The sequence below is a fragment of the Protopterus annectens genome, chromosome 3.part0 (genome assembly GCF_019279795.1).
Source record: "Protopterus annectens isolate FY-2018-M chromosome 3.part0, PAN1.0, whole genome shotgun sequence".
Lineage (NCBI taxonomy): Eukaryota > Metazoa > Chordata > Ceratodontiformes > Protopteridae > Protopterus > Protopterus annectens.
Window position 1 is genome coordinate 894,148,188 of NC_056731.1, and position 16,088 is coordinate 894,164,275.

A 16,088-nucleotide genomic window follows, 5' to 3' on the forward strand; every position below is an offset into this window, starting at 1 on the left:
CCTGACCAGCTTCATCTATAAGGCCATGGAATGTATCATTATGGAATTCATAAAGACATAGGTGACCTCCAAACCCTAGACTTTACTCAATTCAGCTTTGTTAAGGGCAGATCCTGCCTGTTAAATCTGGTGAATTTCTTTGAAAGTGTGACCAAGACCATTGATGAGGGAAAATCAATGCACATAGCATACCTCGACTTGACAAAAGCAGCAAAGGCTTTTCAACATAATTCCACATTCAGGCATTAATGATAAACTTAGGAAACTGAATGTAAACCCCTTCATTGTAAGATGGGTTGCCAACTGTCTCACAAACTGGACACACACTATCAAAATAGGTGACTCCACATCAACTAGCAGGCCTTTTACCAGAGGGGTGCCACAGGGGTCAGTGCTGGGCCAGCTACTGTTTGGTATATACTTCTCAGAAGTTCAGGTCAAAACTAAAGCGTTGCGGCTGACCAAGTTTGCAAATGAATGCAAACTAGGTGCAATCACTAAATCACCAAATGATGTCAGTATACTTCAGGTTGGCCTCACACAGCCCAACAACTGGTGTATTAGTCACAGTCTCAAACTGAATGCAAAGAAATGCATCATCATTCCATTCGGCACAAACAATGTCCCTTCACACTATCAAATCATTAACAATACTCTAAGTACCCATGAAGTGGTAAAGGACCTGGGATTACAGGTTGACAGCGACCTTAATCTTGATCACCACATGTCTACCACTGTAAGGAAAGCTTTCCACATAGATGACTTGAATAGTAAAGACATTGCCTCAAGAGCAAAAGAAGTTATAATTCCCCTATACTTGGCACTTTTCCGGTCCATAATTGAGTACAATGTCCCATTCGGTATGTACCATACTAAGCATCTACAGCAATTAGAGAGACCTCAGAGGTTTCTAACAAAGAAGATCAAGGGCCTCCAGCATGTGCTTTACATGGACCGACTAAAATCCCTGTCTCTATACTCCATATCATATAGACTTCTTAGGGGAGACTTATGTCTGGCCTACAGAGCAACCCAAGACCTAAACTTAATGAAATTACTGCATATTCATAAATCAAATGGGTCTAGGGCTACCCATTTCAGGGACTTAAATATGGCTTGTGACTTAAATAGGACATGCTGGAGGGACAGATTTATCTCCCAGTGACTGCCACATCTTTGGAACAGGCTACCAATTCATGTGAAACAGAGCACCTCTATGACACTGTTCAAGAGAAATCTGGATGAGTGGATGGGGCACCATAAATTCTTACCAGGGAGAGCACCCACAACCCTACTGAACATGGGCAGTCATCACTAAATGCAAACTTGGGTATTGACTAGTACCGCTATGGTATTACATTGGGTTGAAATGGCTAGGTTTAAAATGACCTCGAGGTAAATAGCCTAGTAATCTTCTATGATCTCATGAAGCAGCCAGAGTGAAGGATAAAAATTCAAAGGTGTGTAGTACCATTAGCTTGGACAGAACTGCAGCTTAAGTGTTATATCTCGCTATATTGTTGTTATTGCTTTAACAGATGTATACTACAGTGAAACAAGAGAAAAACCTGCCTGTTTGTGTTTGTTTTGCATTGTACTGTGGTCATCATGATATCTTGCATTATACTAAATGGTGAACTGTGTAAACATGTAAGCTGACTGCAGATTCTCCATTGCTCATCAGACCTGATGCTGGAAACAGTTGCTGTCACTGGTTTAAAGCTTTTCTGTAAAACCCAACCATGACTGAAACATTGCTTTAGGCTTCAATATGCCTGGAATATTAGATGTGCTGGTAGCTAGAAATCCTATCCATTTTTCTTGTCCCGCTAGAGGAAAATATGGTTTCTGAACTTGTATTTATTTAGCATTCTGGTGATTTTTTTTTTAATGCATTCCTGCTGCTTATTTCTATTGTAATGCTAGCATCTAGTCTGTGACTGAATCTGAGATGTAGCTGGGCTACACTAGCCTTCTCCATGCTGCATGGCTTTGAAGTACACATGACAGTGGTACATATTTTTCATGTACTGAGAAAGTTCTAGCCAAAAATAAGCACTTGGGCAGTCAGATTTTCACTGGAATGTTGCCTGTAGAAATTTAAATTTGCATTGCATTGCACTGACTTTAGTAGGCAGAAGAAATGTGCATTTCTGATTGTGAGTTTGTGTTGTAGGAATGGAGTCTACACTGAAACCAAAACAAATATCAGGTGCACAGCAGAGGAAGGCAAAGTGTGCTCATCAAGAAGAGGCAGCACAGCTGTCAGCAAGTGTAGCTGCCTTCCTGACTCAGAAAGTTAAAACACATTGTGCATAACTGACCAGTAAGTGTAAACCACTACAGCAATGTACAGGGCTCCAAATTCAGCCTTATAATCATGACCTGCTTTTTGGCAGCAGCACTACATGACATACTTGGTATTTAGTAGGCCATTTTCTCACTTTTCATTTACCACTGAAACTATCACCATTACCATCCATGGCACTGGATAACTGAACACATCAATGGATGGATTTAGGAAGGATCCTTTGAATGGGAGTTCAGCACATATGCAACAACAAAATTTTCAAGCATGTCACTGCCAGCATTGCTGTGATTGTCACGCATAATTTCTCATTGCTTTTGCATTATGTATGCAGCACTTTTTAAAGGGAAAACTGTAGAACTACTTATATTCTGTGTAATGAGTAAGGCAGCATCAGGCTGGCAACATCTCTGTACTTATTTTACTGAGTAAACATGAGTGCTTCAGTCATGTATTGCACAGCAGCATATACTAAGTGGGTTCTTTTCAGCAGGTAAGTGGAAAAGCCTTTGAATCCTTTGGTGCCTGCAGTGGTTTCAGAAGGACAATACAATATTGGATAAGTTTTTTAGATTGTGGAAAGCTGCAGTAGTCCTTTTATCATACAGAAATAATAATATTTGTTTTAGGCATAAAACAGAACCATCAGTGCCTGGGGCAGTAGCAGAGCTGGGTGTTGTAGGCATGTCATGGAACCGTCAGTGCCTGTGGCAGCAGCAGAGCTGGGTGCTGTAGGCATGTCATGAAACCATCAGTGCCTGTGGCAGTAGCAGAGCTGGGTGCTGTAGGCATGTCATGAAACCATCAGTGCCTGTGGCAGCAACAGAGCTGGGTGTTGTAGGCATGTCATGGAACTATCAGTGCCTGGGGCAGTAGCAGAGCTGGGTGTTGTAGGCATGTCATGGAACCATCAGTGCCTGTGGCAGCAGCAGAGCTGGGTGTTGTAGTCATGTCATGGAACTGTCAGTACCTGTGGCAGCAGCAGCTGAACTGGATGTTGTAGGCATGTTATGGAACCGGCATCTATATTACATAATCGAACTTTTAAAAGTTCGAACATCACATGGTCGACACATATGATCTAGCTTTTAAAAGTTCAAAAATCTAATAAAAAAAAAAAAAATAAACCAAAGAAAGAACCTACCCAAATTGTTTGCACCCCCCACCCCCCTTTAAATATACCAACTCCGAGATTGCACTGCTGTGCAGAAAAGGGAAATCTTCCCATTCCGCACTGTACAGAGATCTCTGTTGAAATGTTCAAACTTTTAAAAGTTCGATCATATGGTGTCGACCATATGACATTCAAACTTTCAAAAGTTCGACAACGTGGTATAGACCCATGGAACTGTCATGTGCAACTCTCCAAACATTCTAACACCCACTCTACATTTGTAACAACATGAATGATATAATAAATGATTATGACATTAGCTTGCACAAACATGGTCATCTTACAGATATCGACAAAAAGATCATCTTAACCATGCTATGGCTACCCCCTGAAGGATTTGAGTTCCCTAAGCTTTTCATGGGGTATTCTCAAAGCTAGCAAAACAGAAGATTCAGTCCGTAACTTCTGCATGAATTACGACTACAGATTATTCACAGAGTTTGGATGGGTTTTTCTGTGGTCTATACTTTGTCTTCAACACAGCTAGAGAGTGTGTGTGTTGGTCTCCATGCCCATGACTGATTGGTTTAACTCAAGGAAGATTCTTGAATGGCATAACAAGTTAAAGGAGCATGGAAATGCACTTGCAAAGTCAAAAACATTTCTAGAAGTATGCTCTGATCAACTCAGATCTGGATCCAGCACCAGGTGACCAAGGCAGTCACCTAGGGCTTACTGGCTGGGAGAGGGTCCACCCACTGGCAGGGAGGTGAGACACTGGCAGGGCAATTTATTTTTTTTTAAATAAAAAAAATATATATGTTTTTTAAGGATGTTTTTCTTTGAGTAGAACACCCTTTAAGTCTAGTTGCACAGATGCAACATGTATGTGCGACCTGTTTCCATCTTCTGCATCTGTGTGACCTATTGCTTATGTCTCCACGCACGTGGAATTTGAATGCCAGAAGACATTTAAAATGCAGACCACGAATGGACAAGTGAGAGGTAGGTGCGTTTGTGTGTTTTTGTTTAAGTGGTAGGTGTGTGTGTGTGTGTGTGTGTGTGTGTGTGTGTGTGTGTGTGTGTGTGTGTGTGTGTGTGTGTGTGTGTAAAAGAGGGAGGGAGGTGTCTTCAACTGTCTAAATTTTTGCAGAATGTTCAGATTTTTGTCTCATATTTTTAGTCTGTCCCTCATAAAATTAGTTTTTTTGAGTTTATTGTGGCAAATCAGTGAGGACAGAATTCACTAAATAATGGCAGGCATTTGAATTTCAGACTTCATAGCCTTCAGAAAAGTCACGATAATACAATACTTTTTATTTTAACAACTTTATGTTTGTGAAAGCAATATTTAAAGTTTGTTCCTCTTTTTGGGGCTTTGTCCCCTCATTTTTGCCTTTGCCCAGATTTTTTGTGCTAATAGTTTGAGAGGTATGGTGTGTGTGTGTGTGAGTGTGTGTGTGTGTGTGTGTGTGTGTGTGTGTGTGTGTGTGTGTGTGTGTGTGTGTGTGTGTGTGTGTGTAAGAGGGAGGTATGTGTGTATAAGTGTATCGGCGTAGGGCCCAATTTATTACCTTGCCTAGGGCCCCAGTTGACCTTGATCTGGCTCTGGGCCAACTACAAACAGTTTATCAGTGCATTGCACAGAAAGATAGGAACACACAGCCTTAAGACGTATCGTGCAGATAAGTCTTCTCTGTGGAAGTTAAGAATTTGCCACTTCGTGGAAAACTGACCTGCACAGGAAACTTTAAAGCATTGCTTGAATGCATGGAAGAAGTGGACTATGTACTCAATGACCATTTAACAGAGGGTCAGAGAAATGGATGGTACACTTCGGCACAAATTCAAAATGAAATTATTAATCTTATCGGGTTACGGATCCAGAGAAAAATAAGTAGATTTAAAGAGGCAGTGTTCTTCAGTTTAATTTTCAATGGAAAACTGACATCTGCCATAAGGGACAAGTGACTCTGTCACTATGTTATATTCATAGAAGTGACAGAAATGTAAAAATCCATGAAGACTTCATTCAATGAAATTGTGGAAGCACATGATGCCACAGTAAAAGCCTTAGCTAAAGTCTTTCTACAGAGACTCACAGCATGGAATGGGGACAAGGAGCTATTGCGAGGACAAGGTTATGACAGTGGAAGCAACATGTCTGGATTTTAATGGTGTGCAGGCAAGAATTTGAGCCCTGTTTCCATAAGCTCTGTACATTGACCTGTAAAGTGCACAAGCTCAGCACTGCCATAGCTCATCCATGTGCAACATGTGACATGCAAACACTATTGACACCTGTAGGAAAGTAATTGCAATGCTAAATTCATCCGTTAAATGTCACAATGAGCATTTAGCCCACCTTAGGGAATTCTCACAGTTCCTATTTGAGGATGAAGATGAAGACAGAAGTATCTCACTTCAGGCACCTGGCAACACCTGGTGGATGAATCAGGCTAATTGCCTACAAAGCTTCAAGAATAAATATGTCATCCTTGTCTCCACCTTAGAGAGTATTGCTGAGTACGACACAAATGCTGACATGCATCTGTACTCTATCACAAGATTTGAGGGGGAATTCAATAAAGCCTACATGGAGTGATTTCCCATGTAGGCATAGTGGCATGGAGCTTACACAGAAGTAAGCTGCCGTGTGATCCAGTAGACAGAGCAGAGGGGTGTGCACGAGCGTGCAGACATGGAAGTATCTGTGGCATGCAAATCACCTCATAAGCAGGTGAATTGCATGCAAATGATGGAGTGATCCAGCAAGCAGATAGGCAGTCCTGCAGACCCCATGTTTGTGTCTGAAGTGTACATGAAAAATATCTGTGTACAAAAAAAAATAAAAGTGGAACAAGGGCTGTAAAAGCCCATTTAGATTGCATAATAGGCATAGTTATGTGCAAAACTATGCCCTATGTGTCCAAAAAATCATGCAAAATAATGTAATAAAAATAATTTTTAATACTCATATTACATTTGTGTGTTGCACAGCAGCACGCAAATGTGCTATTATGCAAAAGTATAAAAAGTAAAAATAAAAAATATGTGAGGATAATGCATTATAGGGCCCTGCATGGAGTATGTACAATGGTAGATTTCAGTGGTTGCTAAGGAGGCAGGCCCTGGAATAGTGAGGTATCCAGTTTTTGTAAGGATCTGTATCCAAATGAGCTGGGAGTTACTGAATAGCAAAAATGGGCTACTGTGTCCGCAGATAAAATCTGTGTAGCACCAGAACCATGTTGGTATCCACAGCAGAGCTAGCTGACATCAAAAGGGGGTGTGTCACTATATCTTTAAGCTGATTGGAACTCAGCCACACCCATTTGCGTGCGTGCCTCTCAGCTAAGCAGGGCAGTGTGTCTAATGTTTCTAAGCTTTGTTTGGCTACAGGGTGCATGTTTTAGCTGGTTTGAGCTATGCTAAGCATGCCCATGCATGGGAGGTGTGTTCAGACTGCTGAACATTGTTTATACCTGAGGCGTGGTTTTGCACGCCACGCAGCAGTGCTTAACAGGCAGTTAAAAAAAAGGAAATTACCTGGGAAAGCTAATCATGTAGAAAATACTTATAACCCCTGTTCCACTTACATTGGCACATTCACACCCCTCACTGATGTATCTGGCAGGTGGAATTCATCATAATTAGCCAATCACACAGGCTGCATCTGCAGCAGAGCACTATAAAGTATGCATACACCCTACAATCAGATTTTTCCCCCACACTCCCCCACACTCTGCAGGTGTTGTAATGTGCAATGGCTTCAGTGCAGGACTTGGACAAGCCATATTGTCACTGGCCAATTGTCCACCTGGCAAACTGCAACTGGCTAAAAATGGTGATACTGGTAACCATACACACATAACAGTGGTATTAAGTATGCCACTGCTAGGACATTAAATACATTCACAGCATAAAGCAGTAAAGCAGGTTCACTCTGCAGGCCACACAGGCTGTGTAAGATGAGGCCAGGTAGCATAGCCCACAGCTACTGTGGCTACAGCCACATGCACCCCACATGTAACCAATGGTGTGTGCAACTCATACTGTGAGCTGTAGTGTGTAATAGTAGGTTGGGGTTCAAATCTCACACCAGCCACTGTGTTTGTGTGTAGATATTTTCCTTACAGTGGTACAGACATGCCCATCTGGCATATCTCTGTGCAGTGGCCAATCATTTTATGGGCCTGTGACTAGCATCCTTCCCATCACTGGCCTCCCTGTCAACACCTGCTGATGTCATCCACCTTAGCAACATTGTCTGACAATGTTAAAACAAATAAGATCTGTGGTGAATGCAATAACTACATAGTGTTGCAGTGTACACTAATAGATAGGTAGGGATTCTAATCTCCTATATGGCAACTGTGTGTGTGTGTGTGTGTGTGTGTGTGTGTGTGTGTGTGTGTGTGTGTGCATGCGCACATGTGTGTGCGCAAATATAAATATATCCCCTTGCAGCAGTGTGCCTATCTTTGTGCAATGGTTATACATTTTAAGGCCCTATGACTACCTGCCAGCCACCCCACTAGCCTCCTTTGCAAGGCCTGCTGATGTCATCCACCTTATCAGCAGTGGCTGACAATGTCACAACAGATAAGCTCCATGGCACATGCGGTAACTACTTATTGCTGTAATGTATACCAATTGATAGGTAGTCATTCTAATATCACTAATTTCAATTCTGTGTGTGTGACTGTACAAATATACTCCCATGCAGCAGTACACATATAGCTATATGGGTGTGCAATTGTCATGCATTTTACTGCTCTGTCACTAGCTGCTGTCCCTAAATAGCCCACATCTACTGAGGCATACATACTATCTGCCACCACATACATGTGTATGTACAGAACACCCAGGTGACACGTATCAAGAGTAGCAGGCCTTGCCACAGGGTATGCATGCAAGATTATGCTGACTGCCCCATTGTCCCAGACACACTGTTCTACACATATGCACCTAGGTAACCATGCACATATACAGCTGTACCTTGCTGATGTCATATTTCTGCTGTGCTGCCATGCTTTCCTGTGCTGCTATATTGCCACCAAGTCTCCATAGCTTAGCTACTCAGACCCCTGGAAAAGAAACATACACAATTGTGTGAGACACCTGTCTTTCTGCAACACTACCGTCCATCTAACAAAATGCAACAAAGGTACACAAACTTTGATGTGTACTCATGACACATGATAGCATACAGCACCTGTCATGCCATAATACTGCCGCACTAAAAAAACACATGTAATATAATTACCTTGTGCATCAGACACATATTTGCATGTCTCTGCATCGATGGCAGGGATGTGGCACAGATATCTTCACATGCAAAGGACCATGTGCCTATTGCCTGCCACATCATGGTTTGGACAGCACATTCCCTTCTGAAGTGCTGAAGGTACTGCCACTACAGGAGCATGTATGTGCACAGTCATGTGGACACTCAGCAGATGGTGTTGTTGACCTACGTCCATGCATCCAATGCCCTACTCCCACCAGCTGTTCCAGCACAGACAACGTGCGGTCATGGACTGACAATGTCTCACATCACTGTCTGTCCACTACATCAGCGAAATGATCCATGGCATCACCAATGTGGCGGAGTGAGTCACGGATGTCAGACTGCTGCATCCATGATCCTGAGCATCCATCTGGTGTTTTTATTTTTTATTTTATTTTATTTTATTTGCAGTTTGGGGAGAAAAGCTCTGGAGAAATACAAATACATAGTACAGAAAAAGCACAAATCCATAATATGCATTTCAATTAAATGTTAAATGCAGGTGAAATACAGGTGTGTTGCATTTGGAATGTGCCTTTGCCTCCATGACGGACCAAAACATGCATCGAGTGACCCATGATATGACACCTATGACAAGTGGTGGATGGGCAGCAGTCCTCCTTTGAGCACCCCTGTCAATCTACATGTGTAGGTCCTCGCCAGCTCTCTGGCTATAGCTATTGTCTACACTCACTGATGCCATAGTTGCCACACTCTTCTGTTTGATGTTGTCACACTCTGACTGTCCAATATCTGTGGCTGCAGGGGATTGGTATGTGTGGGCATACTGACTGTGTGTGGGGACACTGCTAGGGGAATAAGTATGATGTCAACCCATGGGACAGATTGAGCCCCCAACAACCCCAGCTCTACCTCACTATGGCCACCATCATCATCAGAGTCTGATGAGGCACTGAAATCAGGTGGTGGGGGATACACACTCCAATCCTCACGTTCACCTGAGAGGAGGAAGACAAAATAAGTACATTACTACCTGCGCTATTATGTATGGTAATCCACACACACATACACCTACAGGTGAGGAGCCACGACTGTATTACACATACCACATCTTATTTCTGATCCCATGCACAATACACAAGCAGACTACAACATACACAGACAAGACCAACCCTTTATAACACACACTGCAGTTTTGTCCGGTTAATGTTGACAGTACTATACACCTGTGCGATAAGCAATATGTCAGTGTATCTAATAGACCTACACCTAAAACACAGTGCACTTGTCTTGAGCATACTGTGGCAGTTCTAGTATCACTGCCTCAGGTACGTATCATCTCCATACTGTGTGTGAACAGACATCTGTGAGTGATTGCCTCTTGTATAGTAGGTTACATAGACCTTCTCAAAAAGAAGTGCAAATGTGTTACAGCTCCTGAAAATACACAACTATGATTACCCATTCAATGCACATCAGTTAACCCCTCTGAAATTGAACATACAGGTATTGTACTCTGGCTAAGCATAACAGTTGTGCCTAGGGCAAAATGTCAACCATTCACATTTTTAGGGTATATATGATCTGTACAACAAAAGTTGCATACTTACCAGGTACAGAACCTTGGACTCCAGTCACACCTGATATACCTATGGAAATGTGTGGGAGATGTAGTGTCAGCAATAGCAAATGTGGCATTGTTACAGGGTAATGTGTGTATATCAACATGTGCAGTAGCTAATGTGATACTACCTACAGTGCTGACATTCTGAGTATGTGTGCGCAGCTGTGCGTTAAAAGCAAACCACCACCCCCAATGCAGATAGACCTGACACCCATGTACTGGTATGTAGAGGCTGCCGCAATGACTGATACAGTATTACACTGATGAACACAGGGAGCTTACCTGGATGCTCCTCTGCTGTGGATGTTGTGGCACACACCTCCATGATGTACGGAGTGATGGATGCTTGGGAGCTGGTGGTTGTTTTCAGGTTTGCCAGGAATTCCTCTGTGGCTGAGAGTGGTTGTTCTGCTGCAGGCCCTCCATTGGTGGCAGCACGGTCTCTAGCCACAGTGACAGATCTTTGCCATGCAGCATTGACCGTATCTGTGGCCTGGTGTCAGACCTGTTCATAGGTTCTGTCCTGTAGCCCGACATGGTTGACTACTGTGATGAGGTCAGCCCACAGTGCTGCACATTGGTCACTATTGTGATGAGTCCTGGACAGCAGAATTTTGTGATGCAGTCTGAGGCCATCCAGGATGACATTATTTTCAGCCTCTGAAAATGTCGGGTGCCTCATTCAATACATCCTTTCTGAAAGACAACAAGAGGTGAACACATCACAGGACTAGATTTATAGATATCCACTATGTACAGACCATGCACATCAAAAGTGCCCTGCACTATCCACTGTCACCTCCCATGCCATACCCAGCAGTCTAGCAACACACTATGTATGTGGCTATCGCCAACATAGTGGCAATACTGGTTTTGTCCATGTGTGCCATGACAGAGTGTGCTGTATGTCTCCACACCCATCAATTCCATCTGCTGTGGTGTGTCCCCTCTGGGTAAAGTCCCACTACTATCTCATACAGCCACTGTCAGACACATAGATGTGTGCTATTAAAAGTATATAGGGACAGTCCAGCAACATCACTGTCCAGAATGACAGACAGCAATGCAAACCTGCTATTGTCTATCTTCCCTGTAAGCATCCTACTCTTCCAGTACACAGATGTTTACCTAATGTGTACATGTCAAACCAACCGAAAACACCAAGACGGACCAGCTATTAGGATGTGATAATTTTATTGCTTCAATAAAACATACTGTCAGCAATGGTAAAAACCATGCTGAAAAAGCAAACCGGTTTCGGCTAATGTTAGCCTTTTTCAATGCCCAATATTCAAAAAAGTAAAACATCACCATTGTGAGCCCTACTTATAGTGCCTCTCTTAAAGAGGTATTGCCCAATATAGATTCATTATGTTAAATAGATGGAAAATTCAAACAATTTGAACATCATATACCCATAATTTAACCCATACATTCAAAATTTTTTAAATTTTTTGTTTGGTGTTTGGACAAAAATTAAATGGATGACATTGTAAATATACATATGCATGTTCCATAAAATGTTTAACAGACATAAACCTATGTTCTAACTAATGATTTATGTATACAATAAAGCACTTTGGGCAAATGTACCCCAAACAAAACAACCTGCCATTATAAATATATGTCACAATATATATATATATATAAGGCTAAGATATACAATTATATAAGCCTATAAGGCCCACCCATAATGGGTATAAAAAACATATAGCCTAATAAATTGCAACATAAAAATGAAGTATATAAAAGTCCAAATGCTCCTGTATTTATAACCTATTGAATTGGTTCCATTGTGTTCAAACCAGGTCTGAAAAGACCACCTAACCTTATAATCCATTTATACTCCATGTCATTGAGTTTCTTGTGCCATCCTGCTTTCATTTGTCGATGTAAAATAATTCTATCTATAATTGTGAATGTAAAATGAGCAGAAGGATGTTCAAGGGTATGTTTATATAAAGCATTAGTCATGCGTTTGTGTTTAATTGCACTAATATGTTCACAAACCCTCAATTTAACAGACCTGGAGGTCTGTCCCACATAAAATGCAGAACAATTACAAGTGGCCAAATATACTGCCCAATCCGAACTACAATTAGAAAACATTCTGATCCCAAAAACCTGGGATGTATTTCTGCTAGAAAACTCCCTAGTTTTGGGCATGTATTTACAGAATGAGCAATGACCACATGGAAAACTTCCTTTCAATGTACTTCCCTCCAGAGTAGTCTGTAATGGATACTGTAAACTATGTATTTTGTAGTGGGTTAGAAAAGAATTTAAATTTCTACCTCTTCGATAGGAAAAAGAACACTGTTGGGGTAATATATCATTCAGAATTTCATGAGAACGTAAAATGTCCCAATGTTGATTGATAATATCAACAAATCGATTAGTATTAGCCCCATAAGTGGTAACGAACCTTAAAGTGCAATTCTTCCCTGACCTATGATTGAACTGTTGTTTGGACTTATATTGTAGTAAATCAGAACGTGATGAATGGTTAGCCCTTTTCAAAGATTTGGTAATGATGTATTTTGGATATCCACGATCAACAAATCTATTCACAAGATCATCACAAGCCTTGGAGCTGTCCTCCGAAGAGGAGCATATTCTTTTCATCCTCATAAATTGTGATTTTGGGATGTTGTGGATGATGTGGCGTGGATGACAACTGTTCGCATGTAGCAGAGTGTTGTACTGAGGAAATTTTCTGTGGACCGATGTAGCTAGAGTATGATCTTGAAGTCTAGTAATCATAACATCCAAAAACACAATGCTATCATATTCTATGTTCACTGAAAAGCAATTCAAGCTGTTGTCATTTAAATAAACCACAAATTTGGACAATTGTTCCTGAGTTCCACGCCACACCATCCAACAATCATCCAGATATCTTCTCCAAATATCAAGATCTGCCAAAAAAGGATTGTGATGCATTATCATATATATAGGTGGCCTCAAAATAACCCATGAACAGATCCATATATGGGGCAAAAGCCCCCATTGCTGTTCCATTGACTTGCCAGTAAACTTGGCCATTGTAATGAAAAATGTTCTTGCATAACACAAATTCAGTTAATTTGGTCAAAAAATTATTGAATTCCATAGAATACAGTTTTGATTTATAAAGCCAATATGAAACAGCTAAAATGCCTAGTTCATGTGGTATGCTGGTATATAATGAGGCCACATCAAGGGTACATAACCACCATGAGGATTCCAATTGTGAGTCTTGGACTATGTTGAGAAACTGCGTTGTATCCTGTATACGTGATCGAATATGTTTCAATAAAGGTTTTAGATATACAGTAAGAAAACTGGACAGAGGTTCAGTTAAAGAACCACGCCCAGAGACAATGGGTCTACCTGGGGGGTTTTTGGCATCCTTATGGATTTTCGGTAACAGATACAGATATTGATGTAAAGGTTCCTCCACCTGTAATTCCTTAGCTACCTTATCCGTAATTACCCCCTGATTAACTGACCCCTCCAAAAACCTATCTATTTTAGCCTTAAAACGTAAAGTAGGATCCAACTTAAGCTGTTTGTAATAGCTAGTATCCGACAACTGTCGAAGAGCTTCATTATGATATGCTGAATAGTCCATGACCACTATGGCACCTCCTTTGTCTGCCATTGTAATGACTAGCTGTTGATTATTCTTAAGCTCTAATAAAGCCTGTCTTTCACTATGGCTTAAATTATTAAATTGTGGTTGATATACATTGGCATAATGCAATTTCTTCATGATACAATCCCTGAAAATAGAAACATGTTTATTCATTGGAGCCACAAAAGTAGATTTTCTAAATCTAAATTCAGTAGATCTTTGAGAATCTTTCTTATCTGAAAAAAATATTTTCAGATTAAGTAATCTACAAAAATTATTAACATCATTTAATAAATCATGTTCCGGAACCACAGAACTTGGAACAAAGTTCAATCCTTTATTCAATAGGGTGATCTGACCAGGGGAGAGAACAATGGAAGAAATATTATGAACATTATTAGTTATTGTATCATCTGTTGCAACAGATTCTGTAAAGTTGGAGTATTGGAACCTAGATCTGTGTTTTCTGCCCCCCCTCCTCCTACCCTTTGATCTAAACGGGGCATCTGTCTTCTTTTGGCCACTGGGGACGCCTGATGTGAGGTAGCTTCTCCATCTGACGTAGAATAAGTTTCTTCCTCAGAAGTGAAATCTGAGGAGGTATGTGCATGTCTAAGAATTGACCTAGGTCTTTTCTTGTTATTATTATTGACCCTTTGATTAATCTTAGGTTCACTGAATCTAACTGTTTTGTGACTGATAAAGGGCTTACCCTTTTCATAATCCATGAGATCCCGCTGAAATTTATTGATCTTTCTCTTCATCAATTGCTTTTCTAAAATGGACAAGTCTTTAGCTAAATTCGAGATGTGTTGAGAGTAAAAACGTTGCTTGTTGAATTGTTCAGCCTCCAGGCATAAACCCTGAATGTCTGACAAATTGTTAGTAATAGTTCTATCATAATATTTCAACAAACAGCTAACAAAAAGCATGGATGCTGAATGCTGTGCATCTGCCCAATCCTTAGATAACTCCTCATCAACATGTGCCACCAAAGGTTGTAGCTACTCTCAACCCCTTGGTGTTATGTTCTTGGCTTGGTAAGCTTTAAAAGCTTCATGTGCCAAACATTAAATGCGTAGAGTTTTCATATGTCTCCCCAATTTGGTAAATATATAACTGCATTTTTGTTCATCATTAGTCATAAATTCCCTACTCTCAGAACTGGCATTATTGGTCAAACCAAACACCTCCAAATTGTCCCTATCAGCTGACAATCCATGTAAAATATCATTTAAATCCATAATGGAATGATTCAAAAAGCACTATGAGGAGAAAGACAATACTTCAAAATTCCTGAAACACTTCCAGACTGAATCAACCAGTATATGACAATCACAAATAGAGAGGGGTGCAAGGTTTGTCTATAACTAAAGAAGAAATTTGTATAAACCTGTCTGAAATATTATCTCTAAAACAAAAAACAAAAATTCCACTATAAACTATAATTAGAACCAGTGTTGTGAATATGAACAAAAGGTCTATACATATCTAAACCCCAAACAATCTCTAGCTGTTACTGAGTAGGACAGAACTGGAAAATAAACCAATTTCCTGTTCGAAAAAGCAAATGGTTTAGCCTATTCAAAATATTGTACAGCCAGAAAACCAGAATGACATTCGTCTCATCTGGTACTCATATGGTCTATATTAAATCCAATTGAAATAGACCAGAGTAATCATAATATACATCACCTCCAATATAGAAATGTCAACCAACTTCCCAGAGGTGAAAATTATTATAAGCCAGAATGACCTTCGTCTCATCTGGTACAAATATAATCCATTTTGAGCAAAATTCAACAGCCCTAAGAATATTAGACCAGAGCGACCTTCATCTCATCTGGTATTATATTAAACAATATTGCCCCTAAATGAAATTATTAGAATCTCCTTGTCTTGATATAAAAATATAATATCAGAATGTAAAACATAATTAACATATTTTACCCAACCCTAATGTACAACCATATAGCTGATTATTGCTGAAAATGTTCCAGAAAGTTGAATCCAATGAAAATATTGATCGGTGTGTCTCAACCAATAATGCCAAACTACATCCAAAGAATCAGAATAGAACATTACACATACTACCCCCTGTGTCCAATGCAACCCAAAAGAGCCTGAGTAAATCCAATACAACCGCAATGGCCCTATGTGATGAATATTAGT